Source organism: Enhydra lutris, unplaced genomic scaffold, assembly GCF_002288905.1.
Source record: "Enhydra lutris kenyoni isolate GAN:26980312 unplaced genomic scaffold, ASM228890v2 scaffoldscaffold57, whole genome shotgun sequence".
Taxonomy (NCBI): Eukaryota; Metazoa; Chordata; class Mammalia; order Carnivora; family Mustelidae; genus Enhydra; species Enhydra lutris.
In genome coordinates this window covers 1,640,916-1,660,774 of record NW_019154141.1, presented here as the reverse complement: position 1 = coordinate 1,660,774, position 19,859 = coordinate 1,640,916, and the positions used below count along the sequence as shown (strand labels likewise).

The 19,859-nt window shown below is 52.2% G+C and overlaps 1 long non-coding RNA gene across 1 annotated transcript in view; it reads right to left on the bottom strand.

The window, feature by feature from the left end:
- The window catches only part of LOC111158030, an 83,006-nt gene extending 63,654 nt beyond the window's left edge, over positions 1 to 19,352 (bottom strand). The window contains exon 1 of the long non-coding RNA XR_002641331.1: positions 19,250 to 19,352. This is a non-coding gene — a long non-coding RNA (uncharacterized LOC111158030). The remainder of the gene's footprint in view (positions 1 to 19,249) is intronic.
- Positions 19,353 to 19,859: the final 507 nt, after the last annotated feature.

The window sequence follows — 19,859 nt, the reverse complement described above, 5'->3', positions numbered from 1 at the left end:
CACTGCCATTGCTTTCGGCTTCTCACTGCTCCATAAATGCTAATGGGCACACCCACCCACGCTGGGCATCTCCAATGATGGCGTCACAGTAACTTTCTAGAAGTGCACAGAGAGTGTGGCAGGGAGTGCGTGTCCTTGGAGGCTTTCCATGCATACCGCCACACTCTCCTCCAGAAAGCCTGAGCCCTTGTGCCTTACCGCCCTCACATGCGTCACTTTAAATTTATCTGGGCAAGAAGACTCTTCTGTGCCCCAGAAAGAAAACCGTGGGACTGGAAAGAGTTAATGGACATTCAGGACAAATATTCCCCCACCCGCCCCCCAAAAAACCAAGACTCATCATTTCAAAGAACCACCCAGAAATTAAACCTTCATTCCCTTCAGCTCAAGCTACTCCCACTCTCTTCTCTCTGGGTCTGACAGAGAGAAAGATCTTTGGATCTTCAGCATTTCAATCATGGAATTGCTTTCGGGGTACAGGGGCAACCCCCACCGGGTTTAATTTCCTTCTTGTCCCTCTGTAGTGGCTCTGGGAGCTCCCTGAAGGAAGCTTGAGCGGGCCTGGGCAGTAATGCATGCAACAGGAAGGACAAAAGGATTTGGTAGTCAGCAAAGCTGTGTGCCTTCTAGTTTACTTTTTTTTTTTTTTTTTTTTTAATGGTGAAAGAAATAGGGGGAGGGGTGGGGACCAGAAAAACGGTTTGCCTATCTAGAAAGCGCTCGGCTCGCGGTGAGCTGGACCAAGAACCTGCCCAGAATACTAACTGGAACCATAGTCTCTTTTCTAAAAGAAGCCCATATTTTATTTTGAGACTCCTCTTCTTCAATGCAAAACACTTTGTCCCCATGCTTAGCCCTGTAAAATGTTATATATTTAAGAACCCTGGAAAAGAGGGTGGCGGGGAAGGTTTTGAGAAATGGAGCCAGGCCCCATGCTGGGGAATTCTTAAGTGCCATCCCGGCCTGCAAAAGGAAAAAAGAAAGAAAGAAAAAGAAAAAATGAGCTACTGGTCAGAGGGAATGCTCTTCCTTGCCAAGCTCAGCTTGAATGAATACACAACACAACCTCTTAAAGGGGGAAACACTGCTTTAAACTCAGAGTTTCTTCTCTCAACGCAACTGATTAAAAACAACAGGAAGTTCAGAATATTCTGGGAGGAAAAGGGCTGCAACATGAGATACTTTCTTCACCCCAATGTTTGCAATCTTGTCACTCTGGTCAAGGCCACACCTTCAGGTCAGGAGGGATCAAGTCTTTGTGGCAAAGGATGCCAGTTCACTTCCCCAAGAACAATGCCCCAGGTCTCTGGCTTGTCAGCTCCCTGGGGCCTCTGTGGTCTGGTTCTGTGGCTGGTAAAAACCCATTTCACTTTTCTGCCCAGAAACTACAGGAGGATCTTCCCAGGGAAGAGAAAAATCTAACTGGTTACAGGGATGTAGGGCCTTTGCCCAGAAGTCCTTTCCTTCCCTGCCCCTTTCCTACAGGGTCCCCTGGCTGTTAGGGAGAGGACTTCACCATATGGAATCTGGTTGCCAGGAAGGAAAAAAAAAAAATAGGCTTAAGACGAAGAGGACACTTTCTCTCATTAGCTCATGAAGTACGACAGTAATTTAATAGGAGAGAGTAACCACAGAGAGAAATTAAAGCCTTAGAAACCGAGGCCCCATATTGAGCAGGTCTCTTGCTGGATGAAGCCCTCACATTGCTGGTAACAGAGCCTTGTGAGGCCAGTCTGAAGATCTTTGACTTTTAGGTGATTCAACCTATCCGCTTGAGATTAACACCCAAGCCATGACAAGAGGAGACCCCGGGACTCTTAATGGGGGGAGGGTGTACGAGGGCGCCTTATCACGGAGCGGAATTTGCGAAATGACTGCGTTTTCACCAAAGCCCCAAGCTGTGAGCAGTGCTCCTCCGGGTTGTGTGTGTTTGTTTTCTTTCAATCGTGGAGAGTTGTGCGTGCTCTGTAAGCACAGACTGTCGAAGAGGGAGGGTACACGGACAGACCTTCGTACCGTAACTGAAACGCACTGCTGGGATTGAATAAAACTTGCAGCAAATTAGGCCTGACATTTAGGAATACCCACCGAGTTACGGCGCTACACACACCTCCAGCGTAAGAGACAAACCTCCTGACAGGGGTGACTCAAAGTCATCTCTGGGGCGAGGGGTCGGAGGGGAGGGAACCCGGGAGAGCAGAGAACTCCCTGCACATCCGCGGAGAGGCTGGGCTAGGGAGGGTTTATAGCGAGGACTCCAACCCGGATTCCGAATGCCCCCCAGGGCTGTGTCACAGGATAAACAAAACCACATAACTCCTTCTCTCCGGTTCTGATTCCAGCCTCGGTAGGAGGCACTGCTGAAGCTCAAAGAGCTAGCAAGGGAGCACCTGCTAGAAGGAAGGGGGCGGAGGACCTCAGAGGTCCCCTTCCTCCCCGAGCGTCCAGAGCAGAGAGAACCCGGGAGGCGTAATGCAGGACGGATGGGCCGCTGCTACTTTAAAGATGCCTGGTTGCCTTCATATCCCCTGCAACCCCCCGACGTGGGGGGATTTAAAGCCAATGTCTGCAGGAGTCCTAGAGCGCCTTCAGTGGCTAGAAACGTGGCCTGGTTGTCCCATCCAGGGTTGAGCTGACTTTCGGGGTCAGGACCCATCCCAGAAGTGTGGAGCGATATATATGAACATGGGCTTCCAGAAAACCCACCCCCTTCTCCCTTCACCGGCTCTCAGGTCCCACCGCCCCTCCCCACCCCAACTGCACTGCCTGGACCTGAGGAAGGGGTCACGTTTCCCATATCCCAGAGCAGAAAGATCAGATGGAAATCTGGAATACAGGGCGCTTCGGGAAAGAAATACAGGGGCGGCCAGAACCCATCAAAGGGCGTGAGTGCTCAGAGCTCTTCGCAGCCAGGCAGAGAGGAATAGGAAGAAAGTAAAGTCGGGGCGGGGGGGGGGCACTTAATCCTAAGGCGGACTCCCAGTCTGTCCCTACCCTCCTCCCCCTTCCAGAAGATAAGAGGAGTGATTTAACTCTGGGGTCCCTCCCATCAGCCCTCCTTACTGGGCCTACCTAGAGGTGGGCAGTGAGAAGAGGCAGAAGGGAGAGCCACCCTGGACTGGCCACCCAAGCCTCCGGGCTGCAGCCCAGAGCTAGTGTCAAGTACACAGCTGAGCCCCCACGCCTGCCGTTCAAGACCGGGGGTTGTGGGGGCCTGATTGTGTACACGCCCAGCGCAGGGAGGAGCTAGGGTCTACCAGATGGCAGAAAAGCTGACTGCAGGAGCTCTGGGATCACTCATTTATGCTGGAAGATTCTGATAAGATTCTGTCCCTCCGCCTTCCCTCATCTAGCCTGAGGAGCACTCCCGCTACGCCAGGCGGGGTCCCTTTAAGCCACCACTGCCAGCCAAGACTGTGGGGGGTTCCTGGTGACTCAGCCAGGCCCCAGAGAAGGGGGTGCACTATTGCTCAGCCAGGACAGGGCTGCAAGCCCACACGCTGCTGTGAGAGACAAAGCCATTCTCTGGAGCCTTCTAAAGCACCCTCCCTTCAGTTGGACAGGCATATAGCCACCCCAGCCATGCTCCGCGAGTGGACACTCAAAGGCTGGCTGTGGTCTCTTGATGGCTTGAAGGCAAGACAGTGGGCTGCCTTGGCCCCAGAAGGGAAGGCTGGCAGCCGCTGGGAGAGGCGGAGGGGGTCTCTGCTCCTCTCCGCCCTCCGGCTGAAGGCAGCTCACCTGAGTATGGACAGAGTTCCGCCTGTTTGCTCCTCAGGAGGCAGGGCCAGGGAAAGAGCCAGCAAAGTGAGCCTAGGGAGCCTACAGCACGAAGGTGTTTCCAGAAAGTCCAGGAGCCCCGCTCCCATTGAGACTGGCCTATTTCCACCCGTTCCTAAGCAACACAACACGAATCCCCCTGGAACGTGCTCACCGAGCCGGTGAACTGGAAGGCACTGGGGGTCACTGGGGCTCACACCCCCACAGCACAGTGCCTGCGGGGCTCAGACATGGGGAGAAGAAGACAGAAGACACAGCCTCTGCCCAGAGCTGAATGTCCCAGAACGCTCCTTTCACAGCAGCAGAAGAAAAGGCGGCCCAGTCTCTTGGAGGCAAGAGGAGGTCCCCCTGCGAGGGGCTGAGCAAGGCCCGCCCTCCTCATTCCTTGGATCCCTGGTGTGGCCAGTTCAGGATATTTCCAGGTAAGTCACAGCCAAGGTCAGTGTCCGGAAGCTGTGACAAGTCTTCCTGAACACAACCCTGCTGGCATGCAGGGTACCTCCCTCGGCCCAGCTCTCTGCTGTCTTCCTTAAAATACCAGGGCAAACGCCTAGCAGTTGTCACTCGGTCCTCCCGTGAGACAAACATCGCCTTCACCTGTTTTTTATCGGTCCCCTTAGGACCACTTCCTAATTGTATCTGAAGCAATTTCATCTCTACGACTGGGCATCAGGCACTCTCTTCCCAGTTGTAGAAAACCACACACACACAGGAGACACGGGGCTCCCAACAGGATTTCGGGGAATGTTGTAGGAAGGGTGCCTTGTGTTAAAAATGAAAATCCACTGAACACCCCCCCCCCAAAAAAAGTGAGTCTTACTATATGTCAGATCTCAAAAAACCTGAGTTTAGGGGCGCCTGGGTGGCTCAGTCATTAAGCCTCTGCCTTCGGCTCAGGTCATGATCTCAGGGTCCTGGGATCGAGCCCCACATCAGGCTCTCTGCTCAGCAGGAAGCCTGCTTCTCCCTATTCCTCTCCCTCTCCCTGCCTCTGTTTGTGTTCCCTCTGTCGCTGTGTCTCTGTCAAACAAATAAATAAAAATCTTAAAAAAAAAATTATAAACCTGAGTTTAGAAAAAGATCTACAGGCTCATCCTTCCTAAAGAACAAATGAACACACACAGACACAAAACTAGGGAACAAATATGAAGGAAATCTGCCTCTTTTTGCTTGGCTGAAGTGTTAATAAAAAACAAAAGGTGGCCAAGAAAGCCTTCTGAGCAGCCTGCCCCTGGAAGCCCGGACTTGCTTCTGCCCAGGTATCCTGAAAGGCCACGGAGCACCAGCCAAGAGTGGGAAGCAGGTGCAGTCCAAGGGGCCGCGTCCTGTCTTCCTATCATGAGACACACACAGGCTGAGGGCAAAGGATTCACAGACATGGGACCAAACCAAGACCTTTCACAACAGCCGAAAAACAGAACCACCAAAGGGCCCACCGACATCCCCGCAGCCCGCCACATACCCTCATATAGTTCGAGAAACTTCCCGGAATTCCACTGACCCCACGTTAGGCTGCCACGGAAGGGACTGGGCCCTCAGGGAGCACATCGACCCTCCCACACCTTCTGTAGCCCCTCCGTGTCACATGTGATTAATGAGTCCTGTGTCACCAACGTCCCAGGGGTCAGCCTCTGCAAGAGAAACATGAATAAGTCGGGAACGGCCTTAGGATGAGAGAGATTTCAAAAAGAGTGACACCAAAGGAAAAAAAAATGGGGACATTTTGTTTTGTTGCTGACTTGGATAGAAGCAAAGTTTTCTCCTTGTCCCAGATCAAGTTTAGAGCTTAGTTTAGAGCTTCTCTGAATCCTGAAAACCAGCAAAGGATCTAATTAAATGAGACCCCAAGGCCCAGTGTACTTTCTAGAAGTTGCCAGAAGTCTAGAAGGGCAAATTGGGTTGATGTGGGTGAGGCAGGGACGAAGTACTGACTGACATGTCCTAGGCTTTATTAACAAGAACCCGTTACTGTACGTGTCCTAAGTACCAGGTCCTATGCTCAGCGTGCAGTGACCTATCGTTAACGCTACGTTCAGTCACCATGGAATCATCACAGCCCTAAGGAAAGGCATTGTCATCCCTATTTTACAGGTGGAAAAACTGAGATCATACGGCTAAGAGATGACACGGAGAAGGGTCAAACGCCCGGTGGGCTCTGACACCCACAGTCCTGACGTCGTGACCCTGACTCTTTTGTTAAAAGTGAGGGTGCTTCCGTGGATCGTGCTGAGCTCACTGTCCAAAGAGGATCTGGTCCCAGGACTCGTCAGATTTCTCATTCAGAGGATGCAAGGACAGTCGCACTTGGCGGGATCACAAGGATGGAGGGCTGTGCAGGAGAGAATCCCCGTTCACGCAGTCCTCCTCACCCCTCGCCAAGCTCCAGACTCGCCCCTTCCCAGCCTGGCAGAAAGGGACCGCCCAGTGGCTTCACGGGGACTCAAACGGCCTCCCCGAGTATTCTACAGGCCATCTTGGGGGGAAAGGCCACGGGAGGAAGAGATCAGAGGCTCAAGCCTGCCAAGAATGAGACCTAGAGGATCCCCAGCCACTGTCCCCCTGACCCTGGTGGTGGGGAGTCCCCACCCTGAGCGGAAGACACAAGTCAGTCTCTGGCACCTCGCGAAGATTATGCGAGGGGAAGAAGCCAGACACAAAAGGCCATGGACCAAGGGACCCAGTTCACACGGACTGCAGATCAGGCAAACCCATGGGGACAGAAAGCAGATCAGCAGTAGCCAGAGGCTCTCGGGAGGAAGGAGTGGACAATGACTACTTAATGGGTAGGGGGACGGGGGTTCAAAACTTTCTGGAGCTAGATGGTGGTGGGCGCTGCACACACTCTGACGCGCTCTGGGCCGCGGACTGCAACGAAGCGTTCACGTCGTATGACCTTCACCATGACCTGAAAAAACACAGGTGCCTCCCAAAGGACCCTTGAACTGGTTCAGTGGAGCAGGAGAGCAAACCCTGGAGCGAAGCCTTAGCCCCTATGAGACTTGGAACTGGAGGTTCCCCCGAGACCCTCCAGTGTATAAACTCGTGTTTAGAGAGAGGGCGGCGTGGCCAGGAAGGGAAGAGAGACGGCGGCGTGCAGGTAGCCAGAGCGCTGGGCTGGCTCGCTCCGTGGCAATGTGGGGAACCGGAAGGCAGGGCTCCCTCCCCGGGCAGCCTCCCCCAGGCTGGGGCGGCTCCAGACCCACAGCCCCCCTGCTCCTCCCCCCACCCCAACCTGGCAGGCATCCTGGTTCCTTTCTTGGGACCGGGAGCCTGTGTCCTTGGTCCGCATCACAGAGTCAACAGCAATCTCTCTGCGCTGGGCAAACAAGGCCGCGGTAAGTGGCGGAACTCTGACAATATTTAATGACTCAGGGGGTGGGGAGGCTTTGCAGGATGGAGGGCAGCGAGGAAAGGAACCAGAGAGCCGGCAGAAAACTCCAGGGGAAATTCCATGGGGGGGAGATGAAAGGGGGCTGTAAAGCAATTCTGACAGGTTAACAGACAGGTAATATTCCGACGGTGTTGACTTAACCAGGCTAGCGCTCCATGCGGCGGTGATTAAGCCGAGGCACGAGAGCCTCAGCAGCGGAGGGTTTCGGGGAAACAAAGCTCTAGTCAGAGAAAACCAAATAACGGCCAGTCAGAAGCTGGCGGGCCCGCCTGCCCCTCCCCCGGTGCGGAAGCCACGGGAGATGCTTCCTGGAGATCGGTCTGCGGGGACAGCATCCAGCGGGATCTGCGGCCGGGGCTGCCGCAGGGGACAGAGGGCCTGGCTTCCGACGGACGCCTCCCCGCACAGGGTGGGGCCCAGGCCACCGGGCCCAGTGCCTGTCCTCCCTCCCACTGCAGACCAGACCAGTTCCGCCCGTCCATCTCCCAGTCCTAGAAGGCCAGCGTGCTGGTCCCGCCCACCGTGTCAGGGCTGCTGGCTCAGGACACAGCCAGGCTGCCGGCTAGCCGTGAAATTCACGTCGACTCCCAAACCCCAACTACACCTCCTCCGGCATCAACCCCCCCCACCCCGCCTCCGTTCTTCCATCCCCTGGCAGTAATCCACGGGGCAAGCTCCCTCACCACCTCCCTGGGCCTCAATTTCCTCATCTGTGCCATGGGACAGTAATTCCCACAAAGCCGTTTGATGGCCGGGTTACTTCTCATTAATCCTGTGTTAGCGCAGTTCAGACGAACATCACTGATATTGAATACATAATTAAATAACCATGAGCAAGAAATAAACAACACCAGGGCTCCACAAGGGTGTCTGGATCACAGCAGGTACTCGATACAGTTTAGCTCCCAGTTACCACTGCCGGGACCGACCACCTGCCTGCATTCCCAACACGGCAGAACGACCTACAGGTTGAAAGGGCTTTTTTTTTTTTTTAGGTGTGGTCAGTTGTTAGAGCTCCACGCCTGCTCTCACAGAATGGGGAGCAAGCTCCTGGTGGGGACCAGAAGCGGTGTCACCTTGGCTGAGGTACCACAGTGAGACGCCCCAGACACTCTCCCTGAGAGCTTGGCAGCCGCTCCGAGCAACTCGATGCGGCTCCATGTGCCCGTGCTCCTGGGAGGACGTGAAAGTGTTCAAAGCCACTGAACCAGCACACAGGGGGTACCAAAATTCTGACTTCATTTCCTCCAGGGTTCCCTGGCCTGTGTTACAGGACACTACTTTGAGGTTGGATTATATATTTTTAGGTTATTTGGAAAATCATTGTGGCTTTAAATAATAAAATTCTGAGTGACATCTGTCAGCCCCGATTACCAGGAGTCGGCTCAGCGGTGTGTTCTTTCTTTTTCATTTTTAAAAGGGCAGTGAAGTAAGCGTTACCTAGAAAGTTCGTAAGAGTCGTCAGGGTTGTGTATTTAACACTCTCCCGAAACGGGTCCCAGAGGCGTGTACCAGAGACCGTGCTCCAGGCCCGGGTGCCGTGCCCAGGAGCAGAGCCGGCCAACGCTGCCAGAAACATGGTGGCGGGATCAGAAGCCAAAGAGCCACGGGGGCATCTGGTCAACCTCCTGCATGTCATCAGCGGGGAAGAAGAGGCCCCAGGGGGGAGAGGCAGGTCTCCCCAAGGTGCATCCAGAACTTTCCAGGTTATCTGTCACTCGTTTCGTCTCGTTCCATGACTTAGAGCAGTAAGGTCTGTCTCCTGTGTACAGGCCAAGAAGTCACCTCATAAAAGGGTTTCTTCACATGGATCTCGGCCCCAACCCTTATTTTCAGGGTGCAATCATGATCCCTACTCAGGAAGGCGCATCTTTAGGTCCACCGCTGGTTATTAATCATGGGAGTCTTACCTGGTACAGAACTGGTGGGTTAGGGACTAGCCATGACGGGCACAGCTTCAGTCCCAAGGAGAAGGCGTCACTTGTAAAGAGAACTTGGAATGTCTGAGTCCAGAGAGTCTCCTTCTCAGAAAGCAGGGACCCCTGCACCAACGAGCTACCAAAAGCCATCTGCCCCACACCCCCAGCGCCCCAAATCGCCACCAAGCCCTGAGTATCCATGTCCTGGCGATATTCCCCTCTGACAGAGAAAACTCCAGAGGCACAGAAAGATTGTTTGTACCCAGGACCTGGAGGTAATAATATCTGTGAGCGTCCAGAAGGCTCTCGACAGTCATCCAAAGGCAACAAAGAGTGGCTAGGAGTCTGGAGTCTAACTCAGCTTTTCTCTTTTTTCTTTTTTTCTTTTTTGGTGGAAGGGGAGGCAGAGAGGGGGAGGTTGCAAACAAAGGGCGAATGAACCCCTGACCATTACAGTCATCGGGAGGTATGATTTCACAGAATCCTCCTTTTTCCCCCAGAAAAAGCTTGATCAACATACAACAACATCTGAAATTTTGCTCAGCCCCACTCTCATGGCTCGCCCCCTCTCTCACTTAATCTGAAATTTTGCTCTCAGCACCTCTCTCTAACCCAGTGCCCAGCACAGGGAACCCGTTCAACGAATGTGTGATGAAGAGATGAATGGATCTGGAAGGTGAGTCTTTCAGGGAAAGCCAGGAGGTAGATCAATGCACATGACCTGAGCCCACATTTTCTTATACAGATCAAGGGGCTGGAGATGGGCCAGGAGTTCCAGTCGAACTGACAGGGAACCCTGTTTGAAAGTCTCTGGGCTTTGGGGAGCCTGGGTGGCTCGGTCAGTTAAGTGTCTGCCTTCAGCTCAGGTCATGATCCCGGGGTCCTGGGATCCAGCCCCATGTCAGGCTCCCTGCTCAATGGGGAGTCTGCTTCTCCCTCTCCCTCTCTTTCCCCCAGCTCATGCTTGCCCTTCTTCCTTTTTTTTTTTTTTTAAGATTTTATTTATTTGACAAGTAGAGAGGCAGGCAGAGTGGGAGGGGGAAGCAGTCTCCCTGCTGAGCAGAGAGCCGGATGTGGGGCTCGATCCCAGTACCCTGGGATCATGACCTGAGCCAAAGGCAGAGGCTTAACCCACTGAGCCGCCCAGGCACCCTCATCCTTGCCCTTCTCTCTTTCTCTCTCTTCTCAAATAAGTAAATAAAATCTTTAAAAAAAAAATGTTTCTGGGCTTTGAACACTCCTTCTCCATGAAGACGGCTATGACACAGGGACAGCAGGATTATTCTTCCCATTTGACCAAGAGAAAACTAGGGAACACAAGGAAAAGCTTCTGCAGAGTCTCAGAATGAATCAACAGAAGCGCTGAGCTGGCCTTCGGCTTGCTCACCTTCCTGGGTATTTTCAATTCCCTTAAAATGGTGTTTTAGTCTCAAACACACACACACACACACACACACACACACACACACACACACTCTCGCACGCAGCTTACACATCACATTAAAAGCCTGCAGACAATAGTTACTTAGGGGACATCAGCCCTGCCAATAGTCTCTGCCTAAACCACGTCAATGGCTGTGGCTTTGAAGCCCACGAAAACAATCCTAATCATAGTTCTGGAAAGGCAGGGAAGGTGGCTTGCCAAAAGAGGGAAGTATTAGACCACACCTCAAAGCTTTCTGCGCAACAAACACTGGAAATGAGGAGCTCGAGGGGATATGTCCCCCAAAGACCTCTGCTTCACCCGTGCATGCTCCTGCTTCCCCATCTGAAACACTGAAGCCTCCCCTAGAGGTCCCCCCACAAGGTAAGGGGTGCCTGGTCAGGAACGCAGGAGATGCTCCATTTACGTGAAATTAAGAAGACTGGGTCCATGATGCACTTGCATTAAAAACTATCCTCCAGGGGCGCCTGGGTGACTCAGTGGGGTAAGCCTCTGCCTTCTGCTCGGGTCATGATCTCAGGGTACTGGGATCGAACCCTACATCCGGCTCTCTGCTAGGCAGGGAGCCTGCTTCTCCCTCTCCCTCTGCCTGCCTCTCTGTGATCTCTGTCTGTCAAATAAATAAAATCTTAAAAAAAAAAAACCAAAAAACTATCCTCCAAATGTGTGTGGTCTATCCACATTGGAATATTACACAGCCCTGAAAAGGAAGAGAATTCTGACCCATGCTACAATGCGGCTAAACCTTGAGGACGCTATGCTCGGGGAAATAAGTTGGTCACAAAAGGGCAAATATTGTATGATTCCACTTGAATGAGGCACTTAGAATAGTCAAGTCACTGAGAAACGAAGTAGAATGGTGGTTGTCAGGGGACATGGAAAGGGGGCATTGAGAATGGAGAGCTACTGTTTCACAGGGACAGAGTTTCAGTTTTGCAAGATGAAAAAGGTTTTTGTGGGTCGACAGTGGTGATGTTTGCACAACCATGTGACTGTCGGCTTCATGGCACTGAATGATACCCATAAAAAGGGTTAAAATGGTTAATTTTATATCAAGCATGTCACCACAATTATAGGTAAATAAATAATGAAAAAAAGAAACCTCTATGCTCCAAGAGAAATCTACATTTTCAACCACCTCGTTCCCAGCAGGGCAAGAAGCAAGAAAGACCTTCAAAAGACCATTATCCATCCAAGTCTTGGTGCCTATCCCCTCGTTTCTAAAATCACAAACACAAGGCAAGGAGACAACAAGCAGAGCGTTCGAGCCCTCCCCTGCGTTCTGAGAATAAGTGCTCATTTCATTTCATCAACTGATCACCAGGCAGCTCACCGGAAAAACAGGCTGCAGTCCTGAAAATGGAAGGACTCTTGAAGATCAACATGAATCACGGCAGTTCAATTGCCCCCATCCCAAACTCTCCCACTCTTTATTTTTTTTTTTAAGATTTTATTTATTTATTTGACAGAGATCACAAGTAAGCAGAGAGGCAGGCAGAGAGAGAGGAGGAAGCAGACTCCCCGCTGAGCAGAGAGCCCGACGTGGGGCTCGATCCCAGGACCCTGGGATCATGACCCGAGCCGAAGGCAGAGGCTTTAACCCACTGAGCCACCCAGGTGCCCCAACACTGCCACTCTTTAAAGGAGGTGGAGGAAAATGAATTAAAAAATCAAGAAAGGAAAACAAACCAAAACAAGAAAGGACAAGCGACAGACAAATGGTATGAGAGGACCCCTGTGTCCCAGGAGTAAGACTTCCTGCAGGAGGGACGGGGGCTACGGGGGTGGGATGAGTTGGGACATGGCTTCCTCTTCCCCTGTGGGGAGCAGGCAGGAGCTCTCTCCAGAGGACTGCGTCTCGTTGGCCCTTCTCTGCGACCTCTGCTCCAAGAAAAAGAAAATGTCTTTAACCAGAGATACAGGATGGAAAGGGCAGCCGGCTTTTAAAACCTGGGCTGAGAGTGCCCTCGAAGGTTGGTTTTGCCCTTAAAGGAAATAAAATTTATGGCTTGTCAGATAAGTAGAAAGGAAAACCCTCCGGAGGGAAACCTAGCCAGATAAAAGTCTACACACAAGCAGAACAGTTTTCTTAAAACATAGTGTCTAAGCATCTCAGCCAAAAAAAGGTCCTGGGATCCACCATGATCCATTCTAACTCAAAATGTAGCTCTGTTTTAATTTCACTTTAGACACATCTCCAAAAAGAAGCCCTTCCTTCTTTCTTTGTTGGCTGGGCTCGTCCGCCAACCGCCTAGCTGGGAGCATGCAAGCCTTCCTTTCCAGGACGGAACACTGCAGTTAACCACCGAACGGTCATCTGGGGCAAGTGGGGAGGGACTGGCCAGAGAGCGCCTTCTAGATTGCTGGAAATATTCTCTATCTTGATTTGGATGGTAGTTACCTGCACGTCTACGTATGTGAAAACTCATTAAGTTCTGCATTTAATATTTACTTATTTCACGTGTGCTATTCTTTTAAAGATTTTATTTATTTGACAGAGAGAGAGAGAGATCACAAGTAGGCAGAGAGGCAGGCAGGGAGTCGGGGTGGGGGGCGGATGCAGGCTCCCCGCTGAGCAGAGAGCCCGATGCGGGGCTCGATCCCAGGACCCTGAGATCGTGACCTGAGCTGAAGACAGAGGCTTTAACCCACTGAGCCACCCAGGTGCCCCGCGTTATTCTTTACATGCAAACACACACAGATTATTTTTTTCCCCACATAGATTTTTTTTTTAAAGCCCCATGGGTTTATTTCATGTCTAATGAGAGCCAAGTTGTTTTTTAAAAGAGTCCCCATCAACAGTTAGTGCATTCTCACAAGCTCCTACCTTCCTCCCCCCGCCCCCCCATTCCTCTCGACAGGTTGGAAGGAGAGTAACCAAAACCCCCGTCAGGCAGCCAATTTCCTGTTTGAATGGGGCTTGCGAGGCAGCAGACTGAAACACAGGACAAAGGGAACCAGAGACTCTCACCAAACTCTCCCCGAATCGTGCTGAAATCTGTCACTCGAGAACTTTAACAGAGATGTCCTCTTCCTGCATGAGAGAATGACACAGCGTGGACATTCCCTTCTCGACGTGGCAGCCTTTCAGAGAGCAAACCCCGTCGGTACCGTCTCATTGAGACAATTGACTCATTCCACATCCGAGATGATTGGACAACAGGATGTGACAACTATTTATTATGCCTATGATTTTTCAGACCCCCTCACTGTCTGGCTGCTCTCCTCCAAATACACTCCAATTTACAGGACCCTGAAATAACCAATGGCCCCTAATGCTCTGTGTGGCCCAGAACCGTCTGGGACACTGCTTTTCATGATCTGGACATTGGGATTCTCTGCTGCGTCTTGAGGTTTTCACCCTATGACTGACTTCCAAAGACGCACGCCTAATCTTCCCTTGCACAACTGCGTAGGAGCTAACATTGCTGAGTTTTGTCTTGCTGGTTTCTTCCCATGGTCCCCGTCCCTGGTGGCCACTGGGAACCCGAATGTCTAGTGTTCCAGCTCTCCCCCCAGTCCGGGGCCATCTTTGTATCTGAAAACTCCAGTCTTCATCCAAACAACATGCCCACAGCCACTGCAGATGTCCACATGGTCAGAAACCAGCCCGCCCATCTGCATGACGGGGTATGTGAGTACACTAAAATCTTTTCCCATCCACCCTCCAATTCTTTATCTCCTCCAGAAGCACGCCCGAGAAGACCCAGCGTATTTCCTGTGGTCAGGACACTTGTTGCCCACAACAAATTCTCAGCCCTGTACCGCTATCAGGAGTGTGAGCAGGTTCCAGACTCCGTTTCTCCACATCCATCTCCACCCCTCAGCCCTCCGCTGCGTCACTGGGAAACCATTCTCTTGGTCTTCTGTACTTTTCTCTGCTGTCATCTCTCGTGTCCCCATTGCTCTTGCTAATGTTTCTTCTGGAAAATATAATGCTTTCGTTTTTCTGCAGTGACCATCCTGGTGTGGGTCACGCTCAGCCCTCGGGTCAGTACGAGCATGTGTTTGAGTCAGACCCGGAGGCAGGATCTGGGGCTGAGATCCAGACTTGGTGCTGAAAGCATCCCAGCAGACAATGCTATGTCCTGGGAACACGGGCTAAGGCCAGCTCTGGGGTGTAGACACAGAGGTCTCCCTGAGACCCATCCATCCTATGCCCAGCTCCCTCTGTGACCACCCAGAGCCCTCATCTTGCCTGAACTCGCAAACCCGCACTCGCAAACCCTCTCTCATGCCCAGCATTCCACCAACTGATTTTGCCCACCTTCCCGATGTCATCTTGCTTCTAGATAGGCCTTGCAGTCAGTCTACCTAACTTGGAAGGTGCCCCCAACTCCTTGCCCCCCTCACTCTCTACCCCCATCCACGGAACACACCTAGGACCTTGCATCCCACGCCCCCACCCACAGAACGCAGCTGGGCCCACACACCCGCATCCACGGAACGCACCCAGGCTCACATAAAGGAAACAGGGGATCTGGACCTGAGCTCCTGCAGAACTCTCCTCACCTTTCCCTCCATTGTCTCACTTCCCAAGCCGCACCCCCCACAAACCAAACACCATGCACTCATGTGCTGCCTCTTCAGCTCAGACCCCCCAGCACACCTCGGGCCCCAGCCACACCCTACTGGCAAGGCCCATCTCCCTCCAATCACCCCCACCCACCACATGTTGTCGCAGACCCCGTGTCTCACCCGTGTCAGCCTTCCCTCTTGGGAACGTGATCCCGTGCAGACTAGCCCCCCCATTAGAGTAGCGCCCCCGTCTGCTTTCGGCTTCCTACGTGCTGTTCCTGCTCGTGATGCCTGGTCTCTACCGCTCCTGACCCACATGCCTCCACCGCGCCTAACCGGGGTGATCGTCCCCGGATCGGCGCAAATGCCCAGTGCATTCGAGGCACCCCCGGCCCAAGCACTGTGCGATTATTACCCCGTTTCACCCTGACAAGTGTGTGCACTGATGTGCGTCCACCTGTCGTACAAGTGGAGACACAGAGACAAAGAAGCTAAATCACTTGCCTAAAGGTGCGCAGCTAACGTCCAGGTCATGAACTTGGAGAGAGTATTTGAACTTCTCCAACCTCTCCAACGCTTCGTTTATTCAGCGGGTACTGACTCAGCTTCTCCTTTAGCACAGACCCCCTTTTTGAGCAGCGGGAAATGGCTCTGGGTCCGCGCAGGCTTTGCTCTGTGCTCCCCACCCCCCCCCCCGCCCCGGTTATTATCGTGGCCCTGCTTCAGTCTGGGGGACACGGTGATGTCGGCTCTCCTGGAAGCTTTCTTTATGTGTAAACTGGGGATGATATGACCTACCTCCCAGGGTCCTCTGAGGGCTAAGGTAACACTCTTCGCCTGGGGGCTCAGTACACCTTGGGCGCTCAAACAATGCTCACTGTACATACTATACCTGCTCACTAGGGCCAGTCCCCAGCACGGCCCCCCTGACAGGTCTTCTGGGGGCCTCAGAAAGCTCCAAGTGTCACCCACAAGAAGACACGTGGGAGAAGGACCAGCTTGTCACCGAGGCTCATGCCACGTTACCTTGGAGCATCGAAGGACTCATCTTTAAAGTCCATACGAGAGGGACGCCTGGGTGGCTCAGTTGGTTAAGCAGCTGCCTTCGGCTCAGGTCATGATCCCAGCGTCCTGGGATCAAGTCCCACATCAGGCTCCTTGCTCAGCTGGGAGCCTGCTTCTCCTTCTGCCTCTGCCTGGCTCTCTGCCTGCCTGTGCTCACTCGCTCTCTTTCTCTCTCTCTAGCAAATAAATAAATAAAATCTTTAAAAAAATAAAAAAATAAAGTCCACATGAGGGAAATATACCTGCTGGGTAAACAGAGGCCCTGGGAGTGCCAGCACCCCCTGCCAGCTCTTTCCCAGAGCGGCTGATCCCTCGGACTCGGTCTCCGAGGGAGATTTGCATGCCTCATTTACTGCACAAAATAGAAAGAGTAGCCCTCACGTTTCACTCAAAGGCATTCACTTGGGGTTTTTATTTATAATCCTGCACATGTTTGTGCACAAACAGACATGCCAGCCAGGAAGCCTGGGCCCAGGTGTACACACACAACACACGCACACGCACACACACACACACCAGGAGCAGCGAGGTTTGTTTGTAGGAAGGCAGTTAAAAGTCAGTCCGTTCACTGTTTCTACAAGACAAGAAGCTATCAACCTTCCCATTTTTGATTCCAGAAACCATCCTAAAATAAACATCTAGTCACTTCAATCAGCTCTCAAAGTCCTGCACCGTAGTGCACGCGGTATAAACTCTAGCATCTTTCTTGCTTTGCTCTTAGTTAACCTAAGAATTGGAAAATGGAGGGGCAGCAAAAGAGAATGACATGTGGCCTCCGAAACTGACTGACACCCGAAGTGGCCCCACCTGGACAGGACAGGATAGGAACTCTGCCCCCCCCCCGCCCCCGCTATTTGGGATATACTGGGTCTGCACAATCCACTGAGGGACCCTATGAGGCTTGGTGTTCAGATCAACTCACAGGGGTGGGGCTGGGGGACAGAGAAAATATCTTAATATTTTTTCATTGATGCCTGTGGACCAAGAGATAGTGGAAGAGATCTATGGAGTGAGAGAGGCCCCAAGTGAGGTTTTTCTTTGTACTTAAAAACCCAACCACACTGGTCGAAATCCTGCAGAAATCCTGGGATGTTTCAAAGTAACTCTCTGTCAATACATTTATTTCTTTTTTCATTTTTATTATCTTGCAGGAGGTGCGTTCCCTGGCCATCCGTTCTTTCTCATTCCATCTCTCTCCTTTAAAAAGAACGGGAGGTCCTCTCCCTTCCATCTACATAAGTACTTTATGAACAAACCAACAGAGTTCCTTGCTGGAACTCTCTGGAGCCTCTCCATGTTAAGAACAAAGCCTGAAACAATGTTGCAGGTTACAGCTCATAAGTCACCCAAATGGTGGGAAGATTTTTGTTGGGAGCACAGAAGTCAACTGAAAGAAATGGAGAATGTTCTCTGGCTAGAAGGGTCTGTGCCTTTTAATTAATTAATTTAATAGAGAGGGGAGGTCAGGAAGGAAGCACCCTTTGTAACTTCTCAGGCAGTGCCGGGGTTTGGGACAAGAGGGCACTGGAAACACACAATGAGTATACTGTGAAATGTGACATTTCACGGGGGAATAGGTTGCAGAATTCCCAGGAATTTTGAGAATCAGTAAGGTGACTTCCAAGAAATTTCCAGGCTGCCAAGAAGTGTCCAGGCCACATCACTAGACATCTTGAGAATATCCATTCCTTTCTGTGTCTATAACCGCCCAGGAGGATTTCGAAGTTAAAACTTGAAAATTCTTTAAGGGAAGAGAATGTCTTTGGTAAGTTGGCTGTGTATCTCAATTCCAAGCTCCCCTCAGAGCCATCCACTCTGGCCTCTTCCTCGACCTCATATAAAGCCCTCCCAGTAAAGCCCCCTTCCAAACTCTGAGATATGTAGGATTGCTTTCTGAGAGGTCCTTAACCTAAACTCACTGTGTGTTAGAGTACAGAAGGCGTGAAAAGAGATTAAAACCTCTTTTCCCTCTACCATCCAAAAACACTCGTCATCTATAAAAATGCTACGTCTCCAAAACTCAGATGCCAGCCCTCCATTGAACTTACCCTTTGTTATGCTCATTCTTGAAAGGGAACCTACCCCATCAGTCCAAAGCCACACATGATATGAACATGTTCAGGATAACGTCCCAAGAAGACAGTATTTATGTCAAGTTTTCCTTTGACAACTGTCACCATAAAGTTTCTCACGTTACCACGAAGAAATACATTAAGGATACAAAAGGAAGGAAGAAAAAAAACCCTCACAAGGGGAGAAGAGGGAAAGGATGAGGTTATCTTAACAGCAGAAAGACAGAGCAAACTTTTTCTTAGAGCGGGACTTCCTAGCACCTAGCTCTGCGCTGTACCTGCCCTGTCTCGTGTTCTCTTCCCCCAGACCAGCGCCCCACACACCCACCCACCGTGTGCCCCCAAGATCCAGTGTTGCTATTCCTTACTCTCCCTTCTAAACCTCTGGGCTTCTGAGCACACTGTTCCCTCTGCCCAGAATGCCCTTCCCCTCACTTCCTCCATGCAACACTCCCGGGAGAACTCCCATCCTTCCAGGCCTTTTGTGTTCCTGACAATGTCTTCCCGCTGACCACAGGCAGCATCACACAGGGCCCGGCAGACCCCTAGAAGCCCAGACTTCTCTCTTCAGCCACTAGCCACACACCCCTGTAATTTCTGGCTCCCAGGTCGTCCCACCTCCTATCTGAGGATGCCCTCGAGGGCACGAATCCGCAGGCGTCTTGGTGTCCCCGGCACACAGCACCAGGCCAGGCGGATTGGACATACCCAACAAATATTGTTGAATAAATTAGCGAACGAATAAGTTTCTCCCAGGAAGATCTACAGATAAGAGGTTTTCTTAAACACAAAACACGTACCAGAACTCATTGCAGGGGTGAGGTTTACAGGTATCAGACCCACACCGCCCCCTCCCCCCCGCCACCCAGGGCAGTCTGCCGGGATAGTGGCGCTCAGCCTGCCATTTGCTCAAGCAAATTTCTCCGCTGCCTCGCTCGCTCCAGCAAACACCTGCTCTGCTTTTTACTCTGCTGCTTACTTACGGTCTTCAGAGAGTGACCTCTACTACGTGTCGGAACTCAGGAAGGGGGAGGGAGGGGTGCAGGAGAAGTGTATTCACCTACGGCTTGAGTCCGAAGCCCAAGCAAGCGTCATCGTGGCTTCTCGTGCTTTGATCCAAGGAGAAGAGAGTCTTGGCGCAGGATGACCCAGGCGGAGGAAGCTGACTCCGGACCCGAGTCCACAGGCGGGGAGAAGGGCAGCGAGCTCTTCCCTTGCGACATCCGGAGATGAACGGGCTCAGGTATGTGCACATGGCTGTCACCACGGGGTCAGGGGGTTGTGTCTTAGACACTTCCCTGCCTGCAGATCCCATGGGGAGGCCGAAACCCCAGAGGGGGCTGACCGCAGCACGTAGCCGTCCGGCTGGTTTTTGAACAGCTGCCAGACAGCAAAGATCAAATCTCAGGAGACAAGCACATGGTCCTCTGTCATCTTGGCCCAGACGGCTAGTCCACACCTCCCCCTTCCTCCGCGTTCCCCGGGAGCAGGGCAGCTGGCTGTGGTGTCCGTCCAATGGGGCATTTCTAGCCAAAGCAGGCTCTCAAGGGGGTCACGTAGAGCAGGTCGGTCATTTCCTCGCTCGGAGCCCCTCCTGGGGGTCATACCCCTGCCTCCAGACCCCAATATGACCCGGAGCTGAAGCAGGAAGGGCACTACTTTCTCTCTGG